General features: G+C 42.8%; 1 long non-coding RNA gene across 1 annotated transcript; it reads left to right on the top strand.

Moving 5' to 3' along the window:
- Positions 1–4,757: 4,757 nt before the first annotated feature.
- LOC115279052 lies at positions 4,758–7,213 on the top strand. Its single transcript, XR_003903173.1, has 3 exons — positions 4,758–4,980; positions 5,899–6,066; positions 6,533–7,213. It is a non-coding gene; the product is annotated as an uncharacterized LOC115279052 (long non-coding RNA).
- Positions 7,214–19,924: the final 12,711 nt, after the last annotated feature.

The raw sequence follows: 19,924 nt of genomic DNA on the forward strand, positions 1-19,924 counted from the left end.
AAATAAATAAATAAATAAAATCTGAAGGTGCAACGCCACAAAGAAACCCCCATGTTGTTAAACCAAGTAATGAAAAACAAGGGCTGAACTCTCCCCTGTGAGAGAAAAGTAATTTAAAGACTTCTAAAAGGGAAATCTCTTTTCATTGTCTTAATATATTACCTCCTATCAAATGTAGGAGTCTAGCTTCTGGGATTTTCTGGGGTTTTCATGCTCCTGTGTCACCTTTTTAATGAACCTTGTGGGTAGCACAGGAGTGTAAATAAGCAGAGATCTTAGGGAGAAATATGAAGTCTCACTGGCTAGCCCTTGCGAGAGCCGGGGTTACGTGGCCAGGGCTGCCCAGGATAGAGGTCCTTCTCCTCCTGCCTTTCTTGAACAGAGTTGAAGTGAACTGGTCACACAACGTCCCTGAGTTTCAGCAGAGCAGTGAGAATGTGTGCTTAGAAGGGCGGCTCCCAGGCTCTGAGCTAGACAGCATGTCTACAGTAAGTCTTGTGTCTCACTAATCAGCACTTTTGTTGAGACGCTCAACCAGTGACTTCTTGCTTCTTTGCACAGTCTGGACAATGTTTTCCCCTTTCTTTCCATGGGTTAGCCTCATATGATTTGCCCAATTTCATAAAATCTAATCATGAATGAAGAGCTTTGAAAACATCGGGGCACCTGGGTGGCTCAGTCAGTTAAGCGGCTGACTTTGGTTCAGGTCATGACCTCATGGTCTGTGGGTTCAAGCCCCATGTCCGGCTCTGTGCTGACAGCTCAGAGCCTGGAGCCTGCTTCGGATTCTGTGTCTCCCTCTCTCTCTGCCCCTCTCCCACTCATGCTCTGTCTCTCTCTCAAGAATAAATAAACATTAAAAAAATTAAAGAAAAACAAAGCTTCCAAAACATCCATGCTATTATTGGACTCAGCTCAACTTCTAAAAATGTCAAATATGTAAAAATACTTAAGTAACTTGTAGACTCAAACACACTCATTTCATCAGTATTTATAATTCCAAAATATTGAAACTTTCTGAAAATCTAATTTATTCAGTCCCTATGTGTTAAAGACCTGCTATGCATCCAGAATTATGCAATACATCGAGGATATTTATGGACTAATTTTAATCAATTAAGAGGAAAGGTTAATTGGTTATGTAGAACATTTTCTTTCTTTATTATTTTTTAAACTTTAAAAAAAATGTTTATTTTTGAGAGAGAGAAACAGAGGAAGGGCAGAGAGAGGGGGAGACACAGAATCTGAAGCAGGCTCCAGGCTCTGACCATGAGATCATGACCTGAGCTGAAGTTGGATGCTTAATTGACTGAGCCACTCAGATGCCCCATTTCTTTATAATTTTTTAAAGTTTTTTAAATTTATATTTTGAGAGGAGAGAGACAGAGAGAGTGCGAGCAGGGGAGTTGCAGAGATGAAGGGAGCAAGGGAGAGAGAGAGAGAGAGAGAGTGATAGAGAGAGAATCCCAAGCAGGCTCTGCCCCATCAGCACAGAGCCTGATGCAGAGCTTGAGCTTGTGAACTGTGAGATCATAAACTGAGCCAAAATTAAGAGTTGGACCCTTAACTGACTAAGTCACCCTAGCGCTCCTTCTGTAAAATATTTTAAGTGATATATATATATATACACACATATATATGGCAGGAAAATGTTCATAATGTATAATTAAATAGAAATAACCCAAAAATGAAATTATTTACAAAGAATGATTAGACCTATTAAAAAAATAAATATTGAGAAGTATGCTAAGTAAGAGAAAAGAAAAAAGAAGGCACTGCAAGAGAACACACTCAAGTAATAAAGATTGAATTGTGCTTTTTCCTCTACTTTTATCTATCTTCCGATTTTCATTACTGTCTATTACTTTAGTAATGGAAAAGAGAAATGCTCACAGAATAATAGAGCTAAGTACAATTTGTAGACCAGACAAAATCTATTAAAAAGCAGACAAGTGGCTTCAATGGGACCCAGGAACCACTGAAAGAGCTCTCGAGGGCTGAAGCTGGAGGAATTTGAGTAACCGAATAAAGAAAGTAGGATTGGATTATAACGAGAGCATAAAAGAGAAATTCATGAGTCCACACTGGAATAAATAAATAATTCAACAAATGAAAAAATGGAAGAGAAGAGAAAATTCTTCCGTGTAGAGGAATTCCAAATAATGTATGGAGATATTTCGCCTTCAACGAGGTGAAGGGTAACAGCCCACCCCCTACGAGTTCGCTGTGCACTATGACTTCCTTCCAACGAGGGCAGCGTGGGAAGGGAGGAAAAAGGTAACGTGAGTGAAGAAACCTGACAAACGCTGCCCCAGGCAGGTCATGAAAGTCAACATTATCCACAGTGATTCGTCACAATGACAGTGTGCTCTCTTGATGTGATAAAATGGCACTCTAACCCCTGCCGTCTTCTCCCTCAAATCCATAACCCCAGTCTAATCATTAGGAAACATCAGACTCATTCCAATGCAGACTCATTCCATCTTATGAGACACCCGACCAGTAACACTCAAGATCTTCACGGTCATCAAAAATGACAGTCTGAGAAACTGTCACAGCCAAGAGGAGCCCAGGAGAGGTGAGCACTGAATCTAATGTGGCGTCCTGGATGGGATCCCGAGACAGAAGAAGGACATGAAGTAAAAGCTAAAGAAATCTGAATAAAGCGTGGACTTGAGTTAATGTAATGTGTCAGTATCAGTTCATTAGCTGTGACAGTTACACCTTAGTAGGAAAACTGGATGCGAGGTATAGGGAACTTGCTGTACTATCTATGGGATTTCTCTGAAAATCTAAAACTGTTCTAAAAATAAAGTTCGTTAACACCAACCACCACAGAAAGGTAAACAAGTCCTACCAGTCTGCTCCTGGCACCATGAAGCCGTAAAGAGTTAATCCACATCCGGTCATTTACCTTTACCTAACATCGTACTTAGAGTTACATTATTCAAGGTGTCCATGTTTGTCTCAAATGTGGATGCTTATTCCTAAAGTTAAAACCTCACTAAGGACAAAAGGTAAAGGGAACATTTTTATCTGACTTTTGGAAAACACAAAAAAGATAGCAAACCAACCGCTCACATAGGCTTTAAGTAACTTGGCGGTCCAATCAATTCCTTCAGGGGACAGCGCCATCTTGTGTTCAGTCACATAAATGACCCAATGGTGGTTCTGGTTCCCTCTCTATGGGCTGCTTGCTGTCCGTGACCTTAAGTCCTATTTCAAAGCTGAAAAGAACAATGAAATGGAAACATAGCTCCACCCCACGCCCCCAGAAAGCGCTCATTATCTTAAACAACCTGGGTAATCAAATTGAAGTAATCTGGCTAGATTTACAACTGCAGCCTTAAATCTTTCTGTTTATAAAATGTCAATGTCTGTGTTCAAAAATTCAGTCCAAAAATAACGTGTATGTAAGAGATTTGATCAGAAATACAAACTCATGAAAATGTGTAATAATGTAGTCACTGTTTAAAACGTATAAAATAACTTACTCCTTATAAAACAGCAGATCTGAATTCCAGCTGTCAGTACTAGAAGCTGCAAAGCTGTGAAAAGTTACTATTGTGTGAACTTTAATCCAGCACATACATAAAGTCCCCTTGCATAATGAGTTCATGCCTATTTTCATATGAGATTGTTATTATTAAAGTTATATCTTTATTAAGAATAAACAGTAAAAAAAGGAGGAAAGTGGGCTCTATTAGAGTCTTAAAATTCTCCAGAGGAAAAACTCAAGTGATTAGTTAATATATATTGCTTTTGAACCTGAATGATTTTTCGGAATGTGTCACAAAAAGAAACACAGCTGAAAGAAACAGCACCCTCGAATTGCAAATAAGCAAAGAGGTAGTTTGCCTAGAATATAAATGGCAAAAACTCACTCCACAGCTCCATTTCCTCTGTGCTTGGCATACAGAATAGTGGGGCGAAGAACACCTCAGTTACTAATTTGAATGACACTTCTTATTGTCTTCTGACCACACAGACATCTTAAGGTAGGCTCTGAAAGGAATTATTTCCATGATACCTTGAGTTAAGAGGTGTGTCCTTGTATAAAGAAGTCACCTCTCAGGTAAGATGGGGTTTGGGGTTTGTTTTTCAGATTTCATTAAGATTTAGTTAGTAGAGCTTAATGGCACTGATAACAACTTAGCCAGGTTATAATTTATTCTACTGGATTTTTTTTCCACATTAAAACTTCTCTTAGATTTGGGGCTTAAAAGTTTTCCTGAAAGCAAACAACTTATTGTCCAACTTAAATGATGCTATCTGAGTTATGATGTGACTACAGACAATTTACACCCTTTTGTTGGTTGATGTCTTTGCCCTGGGAATATTAAAATTATGCAGCTTCCAAACAAACCAATCAACCAATGACAGCAAGAAAACAGAAAACGTATGAAATGTAAAACACATAACAGAGAGGTATAGCGTATTTTCTCCTAAGAGGGTTAGTCACAAGAGACCTGTGTGGTAATAAACCACAAGGCAGGAATTGGGACAAAATTGGCTCTGACAATAAGCATGGTGATTGCTGGAATAGGTCACCCCCTCTTACCCGGAAGAAGGTGTCTCTCCCCATATTCACAGAACGGCCACCCTGGGCATCTTTAGCCAGAAAGCCTGGTGCCTCTCCACTGCCTAGGAGTTCTGACTCAGCCATGTTTGGTTGTTTCCCCGGGTCCCCTCTTACCAAGAGTGATATTTATGAGATAAAACAGAGTTGGCTTTTCCCATTTAACAGACAGAGAAAGCCAAATACTTCTCCTAGTGATAGAAACACACAGAAAGTGACGCTGTCCGAGGAAGTGATGACACTGGGGTGGAAAATAAGACTCTGACAGAGCCGGCCGTGATCCAACAATGGCCCTGCTCCGTGCTGGAAATCTTTAGAAACAAGAAGCAGCAATGTATAAGCCTCTGCCATGAGGGTCTAAACCCCGGGAAACGTCTGTGGAAGATGCGCACAAGAAACAGGTGACCTGAAACAGAGGAGTCGGGCGCAAGGCTGGAGAGGTCCCCAGGACCACGGGCTAGGGTCTGCGTCCTTCCAACGTGCACTGGGCACGATGGTGCCAAGCCCTTTGGAAACATTTGCAGGGGGTCCTAAGGATGCTTTCTTCTCAATGGCGGCCAACACTGGGCCTGTCCTTGGGTTTTTTGTCCTCCAAAACAGGATTCCCTTCAGCTCTCTCAAAAGATGAATATAAGCCCTTCCCACTTTAAGAATTTATCACAGAGAAATAGACATTATGAAATAAGAAGTCACAAAGTCCACCCATGGTGGTCCCTGGTCCTCTGGTGTCCAAATCCCCGGGGGCCCCTGCTCTCTCTCCACGTTCTGAGAGAGTAAGGTTTCAGTGCATTACCATCCCCCTCAATATCAAAAGGGCCGATGGATTTAGAAAATATTTTTCTTTGAGAAATATATTTTCAAAATGGTTATAAGTTGGTTTAAAAACATAAAAGTTACAGGCAATAAATGCATTTCCTTGTTGATCGAATGCAGTAGGATTTCAGTTTTAATGCCCCTCCTCGCCATTTTGGTGTTTGTTGTACAGTGAATTCAGAAAAGCCTTAGCAAAATTTTATACATAACTGTAATTATAAAGCTACCCTTTAAGGGTTGAGTGGATTTAAAACTTTTTTAATAAGGTTCAGTGACGCTTGTAGGTGAGTTGAGGTCACAGAGATTTATAACTGGATGAGGGCTGGACCGTGCGTCACTGCAGGTGTGAGCACACTCCCCACCAACTGCCCAGGCAGATTAATGACCAAAAATTTTATTAAAGTTTTGAGTAAAAGTAAAAAAAAAAAGCACAATCTCCCTTAGGACTCTCTTCAAAGTTGCAATTAAATTGTGCCATGATGTAAATTTTCTCTAATAAATTTCAGCCCAATCCTGAGTCCCCAGGATTAATGTAAACATATAGAGATATATTATGCCAAGTCCTGAAGAACTGAAGAGACGTTCTTAAAGAAACAAGGTGGGCAAAGAAGGTGAAGAGGGGGTGACGGCTGTCTAATGGTGCCACTCCTTACAACGGGCCAGGAGGTGACAGGGTAAGACACCATGTGCTCCAGTCCCAGCAAAATGGCAAAAAACAAGGTATTCCCCAGCCCCTCTGCTGAGATGGACAAGAGGAAATGGGAGCTGGGGGTTTTGGTATGAATGAGTCCCTTTAGTTCTCAAGAAGGCCTGGTTAGGAGAAGAGATTTGAAGATGGTTCCAGATGTATTTCTTTATCACAAGGTGCTGGTATCATCCTCCACAGCACCCCCAGGAGTTTCAAGGAAAACGAGAAAGAGAGAAAATAACCAAGCTGAGCTGTACTACTCAGGGGGCTCCTTCCCTTTGGCCATTGAGCAGAACATCCAGACCGTGGACCCCCAGTGGAGGAGACCCACAGGAGACGTGGGGAGGAAAGGAACAGGGGAGGCTTAGGGGCTGGTTTAGTTTGCACCCTTGGCTCTCTCACTCATTTTAAGTGAGGGTGTCTTACACTGTTTTGTTTTGTTTTTAAATCAGCTACTTGTTGCAGTGTAATTTGAAATGGACAATTCGATGAGCTTTGGCATGTCTATCCTGTTATCTAACCACTGCCACGATCAAGATATGGAACATTTCTAGCATCTCAGAACGTTCCCTCAGGTTCCTCTGTACTTCTGCGCCCACCCCTGCCCAGGCAACTGCTGGTCCACCTTCTCTCACCATGATTTCATCCTTTCTAAAGACTCATATAAATGGAATCATAGGGTACAAAGACTTTTTGCTTGGTTTTTAGAAGATGAATTATCGTGTGGGCTGACCTGTCCCTCCCTGGGTCCCTGTTGCCCTCCATGGTCACAGGGCTCTGGAAACTCCATGTGCGGCTTTTGTAGCCATCTTGTATCTTGCATTGCATCTTGCTGACCACCTTGCAAGGTCAGTAATGGACCCTTTATGTGCACCATAGAGTAGATGGGGGTCTTATGTATTCATCCGAAGGAAGCAACTAGAAGATTTTCTAGGACTATCATAGTATAACATGGACAACTCTTCATGCTGCCTTTCAGAGGTCTCCCTTTCTAGCCAGGCATGAGGAGAGAAAGAAGAATCCTCACACAAGAATCTCTCAATGGTGGGAAGAGACACTGAAAGCCATGATAAGGTTTAGATCATGGTCTGGGGGTCTGGGGGTAGTTAGGGAATAAAATCTCACCACACAAATTGGGTTTATTTGTTTGTTTTCCTTCAAATACCATATGAACTGAAGTTTTCTTCAAATAAGGCACTTTTAAAAAGACTTGCGTAAGTGGTGAGATGGGATTTGTTCTCACCAGCTATTTCATTGGGAAAGTAAGTGTGCTCCCATCCAGCCCAGAGGGCCATCCCCTTGCTGGGTGCCCCCATCCTTGGCCATTGTTCCTTCTCACCCTTAGTCCTCCAGACCCCATCAGTCTCTGAGAAAGTCCACAACACCTCTCTGTCTTCACCTTTAACACCTTTTTTAAAAAGCTTATTTATTTATTTATTTATTTTGAAATGGGGCGGGGAGAGGGGAAAGAGCATGAGCGGGGAAGGGGCAGAGAGAGAATCCCAAGCAGCCTCCAAACTATCAACCTGAAGTGGGGACTTGATCTCACAAACCGAGACATCATGACCTGAGCAACATCAAGAATCAGACGCTTACTGACACAAAAACAGACACATGGACCAATGGAATAGAATAGAGAGCCCAGAACTGGACCCACAAGTGTATGGTCAACTAATCTTTGACAAAACAGGAAAAGAGTATCCAATGGAAAAAAGACAGCCTCTTCAACAGGCGGTGTTGGGAGAGCTGGACAGCAGCACGTAGAAGAATGAAACTAGACCACTTTCTCACACCATTCACAAAAATAAACTCAAAATGGATAAAGGACCTGAATGTGAGACAGGAAACCATCAAAACCCTAAAGAAGAAAGCAGGAAGCAGCCTCCTTGACCTCAATCATAGCAATTTCCTCCTCGACACATCACCAAAGGCAAGGGAATCAAGAACAAAAATGAACTATTGGGACCTCATCAAGATAAAAAGCTTCTGCACTGCAAGGAAACAATCAAAAAACCTAATAGGCAACCGACAGAATGGGAATATAGTGGTAAATGGCATATCAGACAAAGGGCTAGTATCCAAAATCTACAAGGAAATCACTAAACTCCACACCCGAAAAATAATCCAGTGAAGAAATGGGCAGAAGATTTCAACAGACACTTCTCCAAAGAGGACATCCAGATGGCCAACAGGCACATGAAACAGTGTTCATTTTCCATCCCCCTTTCATACCTGCAAGTTTTTGTGTGTGTTTTTTTTCCCCTAGGGTTGGGAGGGGGACATTGTTGGGGATTATTAACCTCTAATTTCCATTTTCTGCTTGTTTTCCTCTCCCCTTAAGTCCTCCGCACAAGCTGTTGCCTTCAAGGGGCCCTTGGGGGATGAGGGAGAGGACTCACTCAGGGCTCGCCTCAGCTGTGTCCGTCCTCCCTCTGGAAGGGGGAGAGGGAGGGATTCAGGGGCCTCAAGCTGGGCTCTAGGTAAGGCCTGGTTTCCTCCTGACCTTGGCTCTAGACTGTGACCCCCAGCTTTGGGACCAGCGTCACTCAGCATCAGGGAAACACAAACCAAAACCGCACTGAGATACCACCTCACGCCAGTCAGAGTGGCTAAAATGAGCAAATCAAGAGACTATAGATGCTGGTGAGGGTGTGGAGAGACGGGCACCCTCCTACACTGCTGGTGGCAATGTAAACTGGTGCAGCCGCTCTGGAAAACAGTGTGGAGGTGCCTCAGAAAAGTATCCATAGAACTCCCCAATGACCCAGCAATAGCATTGCTGGGAATTTACCCAAGAGACACAGAAGTGCTGAGGCATAGGAGCACATGTACCCCAATGTTCATAGCAGCAATGTCAACAATAGCCAAAACATGGAAAGAGCCTAAATGTCCATCACCTGATGAATGGATCAAGAAGATGTGGTATATATACACAATGGAGTACTACATGGCAATGAGAAAGAATGAAATCTGGCCATTTGTAGGAAAGTGGATGGACCTTGAGGGTGTCATGCTAAGTGAAATAAGTCAGGCGGAGAAGGATAGATACCATATGTTTGCACTCATAGGTCTAACAGGAGAAACCTAATAGGGGACCATGGGAAGGGGAAAGGGGGGGAAGAGTTCGGGAGAGAGAGTGAGGCAAATCATGAGAGACCTTTGAATGCTGAGAACAAACTGAGGGCTGAGGAGGGAGGGGGGAAGGGGAGGGGGGTGATGGTCATGGAGAGGGGCACTTGTGGGCAAGAGCACTGGGTGTTATATGGAAACCAACTTGGTAAGAAACTATTAAAAAAAAAAAATCAGACGCTTAACTGATTGGGTCACCCAGTGCCCCTTTTTTCACACTTTTCGGTACAGCACAAACATCAGATCCAAATGCAAAACATTATCTTTTCCAGCCTAAAGCCTTATGCTGGTAGATGGGAACCTTAAATTACCAAGGATTGTTTTTTTAATTACGAGGGATTACAGAAATCTCGCCCGTCATGGTTCTTTGCTGAGGCTTAGAAAAACGTCATCATGTCTCAAGGTGGCTACAGTTTGTCTAAAATTAAGTCACTCCAGCTTTTCAAAAAATTAGTGTTACTGTGATACACTTTCTTGATCATACTACTTTTCATGTATCTGAGTGTTTCAAAGTGTAATGCATTGATAGAAAACCTGAGATACCGTAAGGGCAATAGTCAGGAGACAATGTCCATTAAAAAGGTAGTTTATGGGGCACCTGGGTGGCTCAGTCAGTTAAGTGTCCAACTTCTGCTCAGATCATGATCTCACAGTGTGTGGGTTCGAGCCCCACGTCAGGCTTTGTGCTGACAGCTCAGAGCCTGGAGCCTGTCTTCGGATTCTGTGTCTCCCTCTCTCTCTGACCCTCCCCTGCTTATACTGTCTCTCTCTCTTCCTCTCTCTCTCAAAAATAAATAAAACATTAAAAAATATAAAATCTTTTTTTAAAAAAGGTAGTTTATTGCTCACAGTTCCTAACAGGAAGGGGCACACCAGGCCATGGGAGGCCACATGGGGAAGCATCAGGGTCAGTCAAGAGGCAGAGAGAGAGGGGGGAACTGTTGATGAGCCTTTATTGTGCCTTTTCAGTGCAGAAATGGCAAGAAAGGAGTAGGTTTAGGATTGGCTAGTTTAAATAATTTCAGTGGGTTTTGAGGCACATGGGCACCCGGCCCTGGTAGTCAGAGCAAGGGCATAATGACTCAGTGTGGGTCAGATTGAAGAGATGTTTGGGAGTGTGGACTCTGGATTGATCAGCTTGCATTTAAAACATGCACTCTGGGGCACCAGGCTGGCTCAGCCGGCTGAACATCCAACTTTGGCTCAGGTCGTGATCTTACAGTTTGTGAGGTCAAACCCTGCGTGTTGCTTTGTGCTGACAGCCTAGAGCCTGCTTGGGATTCCTTGTCTCTCTCTCTCTCTCTCTCTCTCTCTCTCTCTCTCTCTCTCTCTCTCTCTCTCTCTCTCTCTCTCTCTCTCTCTCTCTCTCTCTCTCTCTCTCTCTCTCTCTCTCTCTCTCTCTCTCTCTCTCTCTCTGCCTCTCCCTTGCTTGCATTCTGTCTGTCTCAAACATAAATAAACGTTAAAAAATTTAAAGAGCACACTCCACTGGGGGGAGAGCGATGAGGGAGGCAGGAGGTCAAGGAAAGGTGATGAGGTCTATTATTGGGTTGCCTAGAAATAGGTCAGACACAAAGGTGTAGCACAGATGTTCAAACAGTTTACTGAAGCTAGAAACACGGTTAATACCCTGAGTGTTCATCTTTTTCTTTAATTTAATGTTTAGTTATTTTAGAGAGAGAGAGGGTACAAGCTGGGGAGGGGTGGAGAGAGAAGGAGACAGAATCCGAAGCAGGCTCCAGGCTCCAGGTTCTGAGCTGTCAGCACAGAGCCCGACGCGGGGCCTGAACCCACCCAGGCACCCCTGGATCTTTTCCTTAAATCCAATCTGACAGTCCCTGCTTTTTAACTGGTATGTTTAGACCAGTCCCATTTAAATTGATTGTCAATAGAGCTGGATGAAAATCACCCATTTTCGTAAGTGTGTTCTATTTGCTACATTTGTACTTTTTTCTCCCCCCACCTTTTCCATCTTCTCTGGTTTTAATTGAGCATTTTATTTGATCTCATGTTCTCTCTCTTCGATCATTTATATTTCTTTAAAAAAATTTTTTGGTGTCTGCCCTAGAGTTTGCAATATACAACTACTCTAAGTGCACCCTCAAATAATACTATACTGCCTCATGTAGAGTGCATACACCTTATACTAGAATATTCCAAGCCCTTCCTCCATCCCTGTGACATTGCTGGCACGCATCCTACTTGTCCATTTGCTGTAAACAACTGACGCATTGTTGTTCTAATTCCTTTAGAGCAGTTAAAATAAGAAGAGGTAGCGGCACCTGGGTGCCTCAGTTTGTTAAGCATCCAACTCTGGATTTTGGCTCAGGTCATGATCTTACAGTTTGTGAGATCAATCCCCACATAGGGCTCTGTGCTGACAGTGTGAAACCTGCTTGGGACACGCTCTCTCTCTCTCTCTCTCTCTCTCTCTCTCTCTCTCTCTCTCGGCCCCTTTCTCACTTGCACTCTCCCTCTCTCTTTCAAAATAAATCATAAATAAACATTTTAAAAACTAAAGTAAAGAATTTATTTGCCTTTATTTATACGTTTTCTAATTTTGTGCCTCTCTTCTGTAGACCTGAGTTTCTGACTTACATCATTTTCCTTTTGCCTGAGGACTTTCCTCCGGGGTGGGTGGGTCTCTGGGCAAGGAGTTCCCTCAGGGTGCGTTTGTCTTCTCTGTATTTCTCCTTCATTTTTGAAGGCTAATTTCACTCTATCAAGGGTTTTGGCGATTTCATCTTCAATCCTCAACACTTTAAAGATTCCCTCTACTCTCTTCTTGCTTGCATCTTTTCTGAGACGTCAGCTGTAACTCTCATCCTTATTCTTCTAGATGTAAAATGTTTATCCTCGCTCTGATGTCTTTCAGTTTTCTCATTGTTTTTGGTTTTCTGCAGCTTGAATATGATATGCCTCGCTGTAGATTTCTCGGTATTTAAATGACATGGTGTCTCATGAAGTTCTTGGATTTGCAGTTTGGTGTCTATCGATCAGACATTCCTTTAGATATTTCTTCTGTTCCATTCTCCTGTTCCATCCAATTATGCATTTGTTATACTTTTTATCATTTCTCCGTAGTTCTTAGATGTTCCCCTCTTTATTCTTTTTTTTTTTCTCTTTGAATTTCAGCGTGAGAAATTTCTCTTGACCTACCTGCAAGGTCACTGATTCTTCCCTCAACTGCATCAAGTCCACTGACCAGCCTATCAAAGACGTTATTAATGTTACTGTGCTTTTGACCTCTTACAATTCCTCTTGATTTTTTTTAGTTTCCATCTCTCTGTTTATATTACTCATCTGTTCCTGCATGTTATCTACTTTTCCATGACAGCATGTGACATGTTCAGCATGGTTATTTTTACTTACCTTTCTGATAATTCCAATATGTTGGTCATACTGAGTGTGGTTCTGATGCTTGCTTTGTCTCAACGCCTGTGTTTTTCTTGTCTTTTGGAACACCTTGAAAACAGTTTTTTCTGGAAGTTAGATATGTTTCATCTGGTAATAAGAACTGAGGTAAAAGGCTATTTGTGTAAAGATCTATGTTACCCTGGCCAAGAATCGGGCTGTGTTCATGTTTGTTTCAGCAAGAAACCCTAGAAACTTCACCATCGTCCAGTGGGTTTGGGTTTTCCTCCCTTCTTGGTTCTGGGGCTTTTTTTTTTTTCTTTAATGTTTATTTATTTTTGAGAGAGCACAAGCAGGGAAGGGGAAGAGAGAGGAGGACAAAGGATCGGAAGCTGACTCTGTGCTGGCAGCAGAGAGCCCAATGTGGGGCTCGAACTCATGAACCATGAGATCATGACCTGAGTCCAAGATGGACACTCAACTAAGCCACCCAGGCGCCCCTGGGGCTTTCCCCTGAGCTGCTGTGTCTTAGCGCTCTCTTAGCTCCTATCTGTTCTGACTATGGCTATTATTGCTGTTAGCATGGTGATAGGCTGGAGGGGGGGAGAGTGTTCTCTCATTCTGTAGTGAAGTCTCAGTCTTTCCATTGTCTCGTCTCAGAAGGGAAGTCTCAGAAGTGTCTCTGTCCCTTTTCCCTGAGCAGAGTTTTCCCCCTTCTTTTCTCTTCTAGACTTCAGCATCTCCAGATACTGTCCACGAAACCCCCTTCCCTGTGGACTATGAATTTATGTACTTGTCTGTCCTTAGCTGTGACAGGAAGGCTGAGTAGGCTGGGGTGACACGTTTCCTTCCTCGGTGGGGATGAAGGTTCAGAACTGTGTCTTCAGGCCTTCCCCTTGGAAGTCAGTCCCTTGTCAGGGAGAAGAAGCTGGAAGTTGGCAATTCTTTCTCTACTCCTGACAAATCACTCGGGGAGCTGGTGAGAACCTGCTCCCTGGAGGAAAGGCCTGTGACATGTGGGCCCCCTGCCGTGACTGTGGCCCCTTTGAGTTTTTCACTCCCTTCCTAGACTGTACTCGGCTCCCAGTCAAATTGTCAAAGTTACTGTTTAAATAGTCCCACCGGCCCTGCGCTGACCACCTGGAGCCTGCGTGGGCCTCCCTCTCCCTCTCTCCCTGCCCCTCCCCAGCTGGGCCTCTGGCTACACCTGCTCCAGGTGTCTTTCTGGTTGTTTCTCACTCTCCAGACTCAGGGGGAGGTGTGTGCGCTGTGACCTCAGTTCTCTGATGGGTACAACAGAATCCTTGGAGTTTTCCGTTTGCCCAGCTCCTTCTCATCACGACATCGGACTTGCTCTTGGTCAGAGAGGAGTCACTCTCACATCGGCCACCTAAATCACTACGACAAGGTTGGCTCTTAAGAACGTCGCAGCCAGGGAATGAAAAATAAAGAGGAAAACCAACGCTTCTGGCTGTAGTTGGTTTTCACAGAGAGCGTGAGCAGGGGAAGGTAAGAGAGAGAAGGAGACACAGAATCTGAAGCAGGCTCCAGGCTCTGAGCTGTCAGCACAGAGCCCAATGCAGGGCTCTAATCCACGAACTGTGAGATCATGACCTGAGCTGAAGCCGGACACTTAACTGACTGAGCCACCCAGGCGGTCCGGAAGGGACCTTTGAGAACCAGATGGAGATTATCTTTGAAGTGGGCTTAGGAATTAAACAAGTGGAAATGAATCTGAACCATAGGGTGACCTTATCCCTCAGTATCCAAACTAAGGCATTTTTGAGCGTAAAAGGGAGAAATGTCATTACTTACATGGGAAACAAAGACACAAACCAGGAGTGTGCCAGACAAACCGTGACACAAGGGCAAGCTTACCCAAAGCCAAGGTCAGAAGTGACTCCTTTTTCTCTTTACTGTGACTCTTTATTACGTCCATCATTTGGGGTGTCTCCTTAGGTTGTCAGTGCTAGGGACATTTATTTAAAAGTGAAAAATAAGTCAGCATCTGTCACTTATTAGAACTCCTTTTTAACAAAACGTTTGCTTTACTGAATGTTACTAGACTCTTTGCTGCAGACACTTTAAAATAAAAATCCTAACATTTTTCCAAACTTGCTATGCCAGTATTCTCAGATCACTAGTCCGAATTAAAACACCAGAAAGTCCTCTTGTGATTATGGAAAATATCATTCCTACTAGTTCGGATTTATAACCATAGCTGGAAATTAGTGTCACATCCATGGAGAATCATGGGGAAACTATTTCCCTTCTAAATAGTCCCAGAATTCTAGAATTTCAATGCTGAAAGGGACTTTTGAGATCATTTAGTCTAAACCTTTATACAGAAGGCATCTGAGTCCCACAGAGTCATATTGCTTGTTCAAGGTCAAACAAGATAGAAGAACAGAAATTGGAACCTAGATTATCTGATACCAAGTCCTGTGCCCTTTTCAACTCCACATTGTGTGTGTGTGTCTGTGTGTGTGTGTGTGTGTGTGTGTGTGTGTGTGTGTGTGTGACTTGAATGCTGCTGTGAAATTGCCAGCACATACTTGGACTTTCTTTCATTCTGCCAGAATGTAATTATCAGAATCCTCTTTTGTTCACATCTTCCCTTTCATTCATGGATTTAACCTTCTAGCACTTGGCATTTAAAAAAAAAATTATAGAGAAAACACTTAACATTGAGATCTTCCCTCTTAGTGGATTTTCAAGTGCACAACAGGGCATCTTGGTGGCTCAGGTGGTTGCGCCTTGGTTGAGTGTCCAACTCTTTTTTTTTTTTTTACTGTTTTTAACATTGTACTTATTTTTGAGAGACAGAAGAGGCAGAGCACAAGTGAGGGAGGAGCAGAGAGAGGGAGACACAGAATTGGAAGCAGGCTCCAGGCTCTGAGCTGTCAGCACAGAGCCCGACGCGGAGCTCGAACCCACCAACAGTGAGATCAAGACCTGAGCTGAAGTCAGACACTTAACCGACTGAGCCACCCAGGCCCCCCAGAGGGTTTCAATAATTATTTCCCCACATGGGATGTTTGTGGCTTTATATATACCTTTTCGAATGTAAAAAAGAATCATGTGATTTATGAAAGCAGGTTTTAAAAGTCTTTCTATAGATGAAGTGTAAGGTTTCATTGAATTTGTTGATCTTATTCCAAAAGTATTTTTTTATTGAGATATAATTAACATATAACATATTAGTCTCAGGTGTACAATTATTCAGTATATGTATGTATTGCAAACTGATCACAGCAAGTCTAGTTAACATCATCATCATACATAGCTACGATTTTTTTTCTTGTGATGAGAACTTTTAAGATTTACCTTTTTAGCAACCTTCAAATCTACAATAATGTTAACTATAGTCACCATACTGGACATTACATCCCCAAGACTTGTTTACTTTATAACTTTGACCACAGTCATCCACTTTGCCCATCCCCCACCCCCACGTCTGCTAACTACCAATCTATTCTCTATGTGTATGGGTTCCGTTTTGGTTTATTTTCCTTGTGATTCCTGGTCTTTTTTTTTATAATAGCCATTCTAACAGATGTGAGGTGATAACCTATGTGGGTTTGATTGGCATTTGCATAACTTTTTATTTTAATTCCAGTTAGTTAACACACAGTATTATGTGAGTCTCAGGTGGACAATATAAGGATTCAGTATTTCTATGTATCACCTGGTTCTCATCATGACACGTACACGCCTTAATCCCCGACCCCTATTTCACCCATCCCCCCTCCCACCTCCCCTCTGGTCACCATCAGATTGTTCTCTAAAGTTAAGAGTCTGTTTCTTGGTTTCTCTCTCTCTTATTTTTTTCCCTTTGCTTGTTTGTTTTGTTTCTTAAATTCCACATGTGAATGAAACCAGATGGCATTTGTGTTTCTCTGACTTATTTCACTTAGCATTATACTCTAGCTCCAACCATATCCTTGCAAATGACAAAATTTCATTCTTCTTTATGTCTGAATAATATTCCCTTGTGTTTGTATATATATGCCCCATCTTCCTCATCCACTCATCAATGGGCTGCTTCCGTATCTTGGCTTTTGTAAATAATGCTGCTCTAAATACATTGGGGTACATGTATCCCTTTGGATTAGTGTTCTTGTAGTTTTTTGGGTAAGCACACTGTAGCGCAAAGAGCTGGATCATACAGTAGTTCTATTTTTAACTTTTGCGGAAACTCCATACTTTCCCACAGTGACGGCTCCAGCTTGCACTCCCACCAATGGTTCACAAGGGTTCCTTTGCCTCCACGTCCTTTGATTCTAGCCCTTCTGACAGGTGTGAGGTGATAGCTCTTTGTGGTTTTGATTTACATTTACCTGATGATTAATAAGTGTTGGACACTTTTCCACGTATCTCTTAGCAAGTTTGTGTGAGATAAGTGAAATCATGCAGGATTTGCCTTCTGGAACTGGCTTACTTCGCTGAACATAAACAATATCTCGAGATTCATCTATGTTGTCGCATACTCCAGGATCTCCTTTTTTTTTTTTAGTGTTTATTTTTGAGAGAGACAGAGACAGAGCACAAGTAGGGAAGGAGCAGAAAGAAAAGGAGACACAGAATCCGAAGCAGGCTCCAGGCTCTGAGCTGTCAACACAGAGCCCTATTCGGGGCTTGAACTCACGAACTGTGAGATCATGACCTGAGCCAAAGTCAGATGCTTAACTGACTAAGCCACTCAGGTGGCCCAGGATTTCCTTCTTTAAGGCTGAATAACATCCCATTGTGAGCATATACTACATTTTAAAATATCCATTCATCTGTCATCGAGAAAACTTGGGAAGTTTCCCCATTTCGGCTGATATAAACAGTGCTACAGTGAACACGTCAGTGCCAATCTCTCTTTAAGATCCTGACTTCAATTCGTTTGGATAAATATCCAGAGTGTTGGATCATATGGTAGTTCCATGTTTAAGTTTTGGAAGGACTTCCATGCTGTTCTCTGGAGTGCCTGCTCACATGCCCACAGTGCACATTCTCACCAACACCGCTGTCTTTGATTTTTTGCATCACGGCCATCCTAACAGATGTGAGATGGTATTTTATTGTTTAATTTCTATTTCCCAGACGATTAGTGATGTTGAGTACCTTTTCATATGCCTGCTGACTGTTTACCATGTATTCTTCGGGAAAATATCTATTCCAGTTCTTAGCTTACCTTTTAATTGAGTTATTGGTGTGTTTTTGCTATGGGAAATATTTTTTATATTCTCCACCGTCTTGTTATATCTCCCACCATTGTCATGATCAGGAAAAGCCCAGTCCGAGATCAATATAACCATTTGCTTTTCCCATTTCTAAATCTTGATCATGTAACTACAAAAAAGTAATAAAATGGCTTGGATTGGTGTCATTATAAAGTCAGTCTTACCTTAAGCTCATCTGAAAAACACGAAGTCCACTCAGCCACATGCAGCTGGCCTCCGGCCCCGTCTCTCTTATCTCTGTTACAGCCAAACTCTCCAGAAGATTCGTCTGTGCTCACTGCCTCCATTCTCTCGCTTTCCTCTCACTCCCCAGCCTCCCACGGTCTCCCTCACACCCCCACCAGCTGTTTTGAAGCAATCGTTGTGTGAGTTTTTACTAAATCTAATGGACTCATCTTATTGGACCCAGTTGACATCTCTCATTCTTGCAGTGTTTTCCTTGGTGTCCGTTGTTCTACAGTCACTGGGTTTTCTTGACCAGGATTTGTATTCTCCAGGTTTATCTAGCCCACCTTGTCTCCCTCGACACATGCCCCCTGGGCCATCTTATCTATCTCTGTGACTGCCATTCTCTTTGTGCTGAGCTGCCCATATTTGATCCCCACTCCAGATTTCTCTCCTGAGAAAGAGGTGTTCTGATCCATTTTACTCAGCTGTCTACCATGTATCTGCACGTGGGTGTCACATGGCCGCTTCAAGCATGTCAGTCCAGCCCTCCAAACCTTCCCTGGTGTTCTTTGTCAGTGCTCTCTCAGCTCTCCGATCTCCATACCGCTCTTCAGTTGCCTTCTTCCGCCTAGTCAGCCTGTCTACAAACATGGTAGATTCCACCTTCTGAAAACCGCTCACGGTGATAGAATCTCTCCATTCCAATTCCCACGATTTTAGTTAAAGTTGCAGTTGTGTCTTGTCTGGGCTCTTGAAATGGTCTGCCAGCCTTCAGGCATCTTCCTCCCTTTCAATCCATTTTTAATTTTTTAAATGTTTTTTTTTTTTTTTTTGAGAGAGAGAGAGAGACAGCATGAGCAGGGGAGGGTCAGAGAGAGAGGGAGACACAGAATCCGAAGACAGGCTCCAGGCTCTGAGTGAGCTGTCAGCACAGAGCCCGACGTGGGGCTCGAACCCATGAACAGTGAGATCATGACCTGAGCCAAGGCCAGACATCTAACCAACTGAGCCACCCAGGTGTCCCTCAATCCATTTTTAATACCGTATCTCATCAGCTTACTCTTCTGACCAGAACCCTCTAATGTTCTTTTCTTTCTCTGAGGATAAAGTCTATACTCCTTAGCACAGAATAAATCCTCTGCATGACCTCTCCACACTACCTCTCTCCTCCCATGAATCCCAGGCTAGATATTTCATCCACACTCAGTTTCTCTCAGTCCCTTTCATATGCTCTTTGTGACCTATGAGCATTCCTTTGTAACCCCCAGAGCATTCCTTCACGTGTTCTCTTCCTCCTCCTTGGCACTTCAATGTAACATATTCTTACTTATATTTCATGCTGCTAATGGATCCTTGGCAAATTCCAAGGGAGTTAGGTGAAACATTTAGATTTGAGCTGTGCAAATAGTAAAACAAATACTCATTGAATTGAAATCACGATTTTATCAAAACCATATTGAAATTTACAGAAAAACATATGATCCACTAAGCATTTGCCTTCATCCCGGAGCCCAGCTTTCTTCTTCATATGGAACCACATTCTTAATATACTCTCAGAGAATCCAGTAAAATGTTAAAAGATATAGTACAAGTGCCAAAAACTTGCAGGGAGATTACTTCAGGAATAGAACTTCAAAGTTTGCATTTAAAAAGCACAGCCCTTTTAAAGTTTTATAAGTTTTCACTATAGGACATAAATTTATTCTTCTGTGCAGAATAGTGAGAGCTATAGTTACAGCCAAACATTCTTTACCTTAGGGGGGTCTGGGGGGGCTCAGTTAGTTAAGCATCCGACACTTGATTTTGGCTCAAGTCACTATCTCACGGTTTGTGAGATCAAGCCCTGAGTTGGGCTCTGGGCTGACAGTGGGATTCTTCTCTCTCTCTCTCTCTCTCTCTCTCTCTCTCTCTCTCTCTCTCTCTCTCTCTCTCTCTCTCTCTCTCTCTCTCTCTCTCTCTCTC

The sequence above is a fragment of the Suricata suricatta genome, chromosome 15 (genome assembly GCF_006229205.1).
Source record: "Suricata suricatta isolate VVHF042 chromosome 15, meerkat_22Aug2017_6uvM2_HiC, whole genome shotgun sequence".
In the NCBI taxonomy this organism is placed as follows: domain Eukaryota; kingdom Metazoa; phylum Chordata; class Mammalia; order Carnivora; family Herpestidae; genus Suricata; species Suricata suricatta.